Below are 7,428 nucleotides of genomic sequence, written 5' to 3'. Positions count from 1 at the left end.
ATCTTATTTTATTTTTATTTATTTGTAACATCGTATGTATATATATTTTTCTGTTATTCAAGACAAGATATCTAACATCAAAGCCATAGGGAAGGAAAATATGGTGCTTAAATTAAAAAAAGGTATTGTATGGCCCAAGGCAAGCTCCTCATGCATGGAATATAAAGTTGGATAAACGTTTGAAGAAAATGGGCTACGTAAAGTGTAGACAGGAGCAAGCGGTGTACATAAGAGGCAATGTTAATACCCGAATTATTGTTGGTATTTACGTGGATGATCTTATTTTAACATGTGAAGAACCAAAGGGTGTTGAACTTTTCAAACAGCAGATAATGGGGGAATTCAAGATGAGTGATCTTGGATTTCTTTCATACTACCTTGTAATCGAGGTAGATCAGTTCAAAGGAGGTGTCTCGATCAAGTAGACAACATATGCCAAAAGGTGTTGAACTAATTTGGAATGCTCGATTGTAACTCAACAAAGGCACCAATGGAGCATAAAGCTCAACTCTATAAGGATCCCGAAGGACAACCGATTAATGCAACTAAATATTGAAGGGTCATTGGTTGTTTGCATTATCTCTTTCATATAAGGCCAAATCTTTCTTATGCTGTTGGTGTTGTCAATAGATTCATGGAGAGGCCAACTAAGATACATCACAAGGCAGTGAAGTAGGTGCTTCGATATCTTCAAGGCATTATACACTTAGGTATAGTGTTTCGAAAAGGAGGTGGTGACGAGGAAATAATGGGTTACTCTGATAGTGATCTCGCAGGTGACCTAGATGATCGGAAAAGTACAAGGGGTATGGCGTTTTACATTAATGATAGTCTTATTTTGTGGAATTCCCATAAACAGAAGACAATGACATTGTCCTCACGTGAAGCAGAGTTCATGGCTCTGGCAGTGACAACGGATCAAGCACTTTTGTTGAAATCATTGTTGTTTGAATTAAGTGGTTCAAAACCTAATGCAGTGAAGCTTTACGTCGACAACAAGTCCGCACTTGCACTCATGAAAAACCCAGTTTTTCATGGTCGTAGCAAACACATCGACACGAAATATTATTTAATTCGGGAGTGTGTTGAAGGAAGTCAAATCAAAGTAGAGTTTGTTCGAACGGATGAACAGAAGACCGCCATACTTACAAAGGCTTTGCCAGCATCAAAATTGTGATGATGCGACACCTAATCGGTGTTCGTGATCTCGAACCACGCCAGGACTAAAGGGGAGAATGTTGCATTACTGCTCTGAATTAAGATAAGAAAATAAGAGAGAGATAATAAATAACTCTAGTAATTGCTTTGAAGATATTAAAGAATTTTGTTAGGATCAAAGACAATAGTAAAAGCGGTTGAATACTATTATTCTATTTTTCACTTAAATGCGATTTTAATCTTTTTAAGGATTGAAAATCTGTTTCTATTTTTGGACAAATCGTAGCAAGCTCTTGAACGGTTTTAAGTGCGGAAAATATTTGCAGGATTTGAAGCGGCATATATAAAAATGAATGAAGCAATGAAAAGATAACACAATATTTTATCGATTTATCGGAGATAAAAACTTATACGTCACCCCTTCTTCTATTTTCAGAAGGATTCCACTAGAAGCTTTTGATTTGTAAAGACGCTACACAAACCCACTCAGATCACAATTCTTAACACTTGTCTGTCTGAACTTCTAGCTCTCACATTATCTTGTTGAACAAACGACTATCTATTCAACTTTCACAAATAAATTGATTATCGAATCATACAAAAGATTATCGAGTAAACTATCTTGTGTGACTGTCGTGTATGTTAACATCTCTAAATATATATCGTCTTGTGTATGCGTAACGTAGTGACTTGCAAAGAACTGAGAACTAGGACAAAGAATACCTTCATCGTTGTTCTCTGATGCCTTTTTATACTTGAGGCATGACAACGGTCGAATCTATTTTGTCGATACGTGACAATGGTAAGTTTGTTGTATGTCTAGCGTACGAGGTTTTAGTGCGTAGGGAATGGAATATTCGTTTATCGTTTTGCATGTAAGAGTAAAGAGCTGATTGTACATTTTGTCGTATTGCAATTCATGAGTACTCAGCTACTTGACTTAGCTGATAAGCATTAAGCTGATGTGAAACTTAGCTGATAGCGAGCTCTACTGATGAGCTATTCTGCTGATAGAGAACTCAACTATTGATCAGCTCAGCTGCTAGCGAACTCTACTGATGGCGAGCTCTGCTACTAACGAACTCTACTGTTTGAGCAACTCTGCTGTCAGCGAATGTTCAGCTATTTGAGCAACTCTGTTGCCAACGAACTCTATTGTTTGAGTGACTCTACTAATAGCGAATGTTCAGCTGATGACAACTCTCCTATTGGCAAACTCCGCTGATGGAGCAGCTCAGCTGATAGCAAGTCTGCTGATGACAACTCTATTGTTAGTGAATCTTCAGCTGATGATAACTTTGATTTTAGCGAGTCTTCAGTTGATGACAACTCTGCTGTTTGAAGAACTCTGCTGCCAGCGAACTCTACTGTTTGAGCTACTCTGCTGTCAACGAACTTTGTTGTTTGAGTAACTCGGCTGATGGCGAGCTGCTTATGATCAGTTGCCTAGAGCAGATGTCTTTGATTTTACATGCGCATTAACATATTATTGAACTTAATTTTATCCATTCATCAAAACTATGTGTGTTCATCTTAATTATCTTAAGTTCATTTTAATCAATTAAAACGTTTTTCATAATTTAATTTAATTTAACGATTTCCCCCTTTAACTTAATTTAACAAATTTATAAAAAAATTCTCCAAGTTTTGTGAGTGATTCTCTCCATGGGCTAACATGGGTTAGGAGGGAAAGATTTCGACAATGCATGGGAGATTCGCTCAACTTACAAAAAAGATGTCATAAAAACACAATGAGGGACCTTTTTTCAGAGACCTAATATGGAGAGATTTCATAGGACAACTATAACAGGCGATCCCTATTCAAATACCCTTAAAAGGAAAATTCCTAAAGACGTTTGAAAATATTGTGCTGTAAAATATCTTGTTGAGTGTGGTTGCAAAAGAAAATAAACAGAAACATTTGTTTTCGAAACTTCGTTACTTGTTTAAAAGTATTATGAGTTTTTTTATTATTTTAGATTTAGGACCAATGATATAGATGGATGTCCTATTAACATAACGATACAAAATTAGACACATGTTTATGTTTGAATATATCTTTAGGACATATGCTCTAGGATTGAATAAATAAATAAGGTGTACACTAATATTTTTTTGAATGACAAAAAGTTTAAAGTATAAATTATCATATGACATGCACGTATGACATAGCGCAATAGCCTTTTCTTGCATATAATCAAGCTTTGAACCAATAATATAATCTCTAAAACTCGTTTGAAAACGCATAATTTTTTTTCATAATCTCTCAAGTAGTAAATTATGTGACGATTTTAAAAAAGTCAAAATTAGTCTAGATCGACGTTTTTAAATGCAATTTAGCTAATTCTATCATTTTGGTTCCTCGTCTCACTCGAGACACGAGAGACATGTGAGTTATGGGGAGCGATTATCGAGTGAGGAAAACCTTATCGGAAATGATCGATTTTTTGGCTTTACAATTTGGATCAAATTACTATTTCTGTTTTCAATTTTTTAAAGATATATTTAATTTTTATCTATGGATTTATTTGATTTAGATCAAATATTTTTAAATAAAAGAATGTTTAGATAAGTTATTATTGTTTTTCCAATTTTTTATAATATACATAATTAATTTTGATTTAAAAATTGGAGATTTGGATGAATCATTTTTTTAAAGTTAAAAAAGTGGATGAAAAAGAAATTTTATAATAATTTTATATATTTGATTACATAAATATTTTATTAACTTTTTATAACAAAAGAATCTTTTGATTTAAAGATTTAAATAAAAAAATTTAGTTGAGAAGTGAATCACAAAAGTAAATTTAGATAAACTTTACATAAAGTTAATTTTTTTATAATAAACATAAATAATTTTAATTTAAAGATTTGAATAAAACTTTTTTTAAAAAAATGAATAAAAAAAGAACTTTTTAAATAATTTTTTAGATAAACTTAAGAATTTTTATTAAAACATATGACATGTATCAATTATTTAGATAAGATTATTATTTACTACCATAGTTTATTTTAAATAATAACCATGCATACTTATTTTAGAGATAAATATTTATTAATTCATATAAATGAATAATAAAATTTAACTATGGTTAAATCTTAACAAAGGGTACCGACCCATTTCCACTCCATCCCCTAAGGGCGGAGCTACCCATGGGATAGGGTGGGCTCCAGCCCCACCTAAATTAAAATCCTAAAAGAAAAACTGTTATATATGTGTTTGATATGTGAGTCTTAGCCCAGTTGGTTATGTTATTGAAATGTGAGTACGAGATTAGGTGATCAAACCTTGGACTCACCTTCAACTTATTAAATTTTATAATAATGTATAAAAAATTATATATAAAATTTTGTAAATCATATAATAATATTATTTATTTTAAAATTATATTTATATAATAATTATACATTATTTTTTATTTATTTCAATATAATTAATAATACAAACTATTTATAAAGGTAAAATATAAAAATTAAAATAATAACAGTGTTTTATATTTCTTAATTTTAAACTATTTTAAAAATTTATAAGAAAATATAAATTAATATTAATAAACAAGTTAAAATAAAGAATTTGATATCTCTACTCAAAACTTAACAAATCTCTTAGAATTGATGTTGATGTAAGTTGTCTTAAACTTGATCCAACATTACGTATTCCGATATGGAAATATCCTTTTAATCAAATGGATGAAATTAGACGAGCTTATATCAAAATGTAGTCATATCAACCTATTAAGGATGAGTACCCGCCGACCAAATTTGGAAATCAAAATCGACGGTTCCAAAGTCATTGGTTTAAGAAATTTACTTGGTTAGAATACTCTCCTTTGAAAGATGCTGCTTTTTGTTTTCCATGTTTCTTGTTTTAACATAAGCAACCCCAAAACCTACATTTACAATAGATGAATTCAAATATTGAAAGCGAGTTAATGATGAGGATAGATGCTCTTTTGTTATGCATATAAGATATAATATTTCACCACATAATAGGGCAGTTGAATATATTGATAATCTAATGAATATCCTTGTCATATTGACAAAATACTAAATGCACAGTCTTCAGATGAAAAACAAAATAACAGATTACGGATTACAACAATTATTGAAAGCACTCGGTGTCTTACTTTGCAAGCGTGTGCATTGAGAGGGCATGACGGGTTTTCATCTTCTAATAATCGTGGAAATTTTATTGAAAAAAAAGCGAAACATAGAAAGTTAATTCTGAGATGTAAGTTGAAGTCAGCCCCAGGTAATTTTTCATCCTTGCTCCGCCCCTACCATCCCCTCTCCCATTTAACCGCTGTCCTCTCTGATCATTTTCTCCACACTCTCTATAGTTTCCATAACAGAAGAATGACTCCTGAAATTCTCTCCCTCTTCGGTCCCTTGGCCGGGTACACTTCTTTACTCACCTTTGATTTCATCCTCTTTGCTTCTCTCTTTGCCGTCGTTTCGTTTCTCTTCTTATAGCATGGGCTCTTTCCAAAAGCCGACTAGGGTCCCAACAGGGATCCGCCATACCTGGCCCATCTGGGTTACCTTTATTAGGACTTGTTTTCACTTTCACTGGCTCTCTTACTCATCGTGCCCTGGCTAAGCTGTCTGAAAGCTTAAAGGCCACCCAGCTTATGGCGTTTTCTATCGGTTTCACCCGTTTTATTATCTCGTCCGAACCCGAAACGGCGAAAGAAATCCTCAGTAGCTCCGTCTTCACCGACCGTCCGGTGAAAGAATCTGCTTACGAGCTTCTTTTTCATCGGGCGATGGGGTTCGCTCCGTTCGGTGAGTACTAGAGAAATCTGAGAAGGATTTCAGCGACTTATCTGTTCAGTCCTAGACGTATCAACGCTGGCTGCGGGTGAGTTTCGCGCTGAGGCTGGGCTTAAGATGGTTAATCAGGTGAAGAGTTCGATGGCTGCAGATGGTCGTGTTGGAATCAAAAGCATCTTGCATTTTGGATCGTTAAACAATGTGATGATGACTGTGTTTGGGAAATCTTATGAGTTTGATCAAAACAAAGCCGAGTCTGCTCAGCTTGAAAGCCTTGTTAGTGAAGGTTATGAACTGTTGGGTATCTTTAACTGGAGTGATCATTTTCCACTTCTGGGTTGGATGGATCTTCAAGGTGTGAGGAAGAGATGCAAGGCTTTGGTTGATAGGGTGAATGTTTTTGTTGGTAAGATCATTGATGATCATAAGATGAAGCGTATGAATGATGACGGTGCTGCTGCTTTAACCACCGTCGTCGTCGAAAGCTCCTCCGGTGATTTCGTTGATGTTTTGCTTGATTTGGAGAATGAGAACAAGCTCAGTGACTCTGACATGATTGCTGTTCTTTGGGTCTCTTTCTCTTCTCTTTCTCTTTTAAGAATTAATTAATCTCATTATTGGAACGACAAGTGATTTCAATTTTATTTATTTCAGGAAATGATTTTCAGAGGAACAGACACAGTTGCCATTCTCCTTGAATGGATTCTCGCAAGAATGGTCCTTCATCCCGACATACAATCCAAAGCTCAGGCCGAAATCGACGCCCTAAATCGACGCCCTAAACCGACCGATAACCGACCAGGACATCCAAAACCTACCATACCTCCAGGCTATTGTCAAAGAGACACTCAGAATGCATCCTCCGGGTCCTCTGCTCTCATGGGCAAGGCTGGCAATTCACGACACCAAACTCGCCGGCGGTCACTTTATCCCTGCCGGAACTACTGCCATGGTCAACATGTGGGCTATAACCCACGATGAGAAGGTGTGGGCTGACGCCGGTGTGTTCAGGCCGGAGAGGTTTCTTGAGGAGGAAGTTAGCATCATGGGTTCTGATCTAAGGTTGGCTCCCTTCGGCGCCGGAAGGAGGGTTTGTCCTGGGAAAGCTTTGGGTTTGGCAACTGTTCAACTCTGGCTTGGACAGATGCTTCAGAACTTCAAATGGATGCCTGTCGAGGATGAAGCTAGTGATTTGTCTGAGGTTCTTAAGCTTTCAATGGAGATGGAACGCCCTCTGGTTTGCAAGGCCGTCGTTAGGGCTTAGACAAATTTGTCTGTTTGAATTGATCCAAACCATGATTATGCATGTAAGTTGTGTGTGTAGGGAAGAAATCAGAGTTTGTTTGTAAAGTGTTGTCATGTCTTACGGATATTGAAATAAAACGGAAGGAGATTATGTTTTGTGGTTTATGATAGGTCTTGTTCGATTGGGGTTTTTGAAAAAACCTGGAGAGGGAAAAAGGTAATGATTGGTGATGATTTTGAGGAAGTGATAAT

At 35.4% G+C, this 7,428-nt stretch overlaps 1 pseudogene; it reads left to right on the top strand.

Moving 5' to 3' along the window:
• The first annotated feature begins 748 nt into the window (after positions 1–748).
• On the top strand, positions 749–7,195 carry LOC124928097 (annotated as a pseudogene).
• The last annotated feature ends 233 nt before the right edge of the window (positions 7,196–7,428 follow it).

The sequence above is a fragment of the Impatiens glandulifera genome, chromosome 1 (genome assembly GCF_907164915.1).
Source record: "Impatiens glandulifera chromosome 1, dImpGla2.1, whole genome shotgun sequence".
Lineage (NCBI taxonomy): Eukaryota > Viridiplantae > Streptophyta > Magnoliopsida > Ericales > Balsaminaceae > Impatiens > Impatiens glandulifera.
This window is presented reverse-complemented; position numbering and strand designations above follow the sequence as displayed.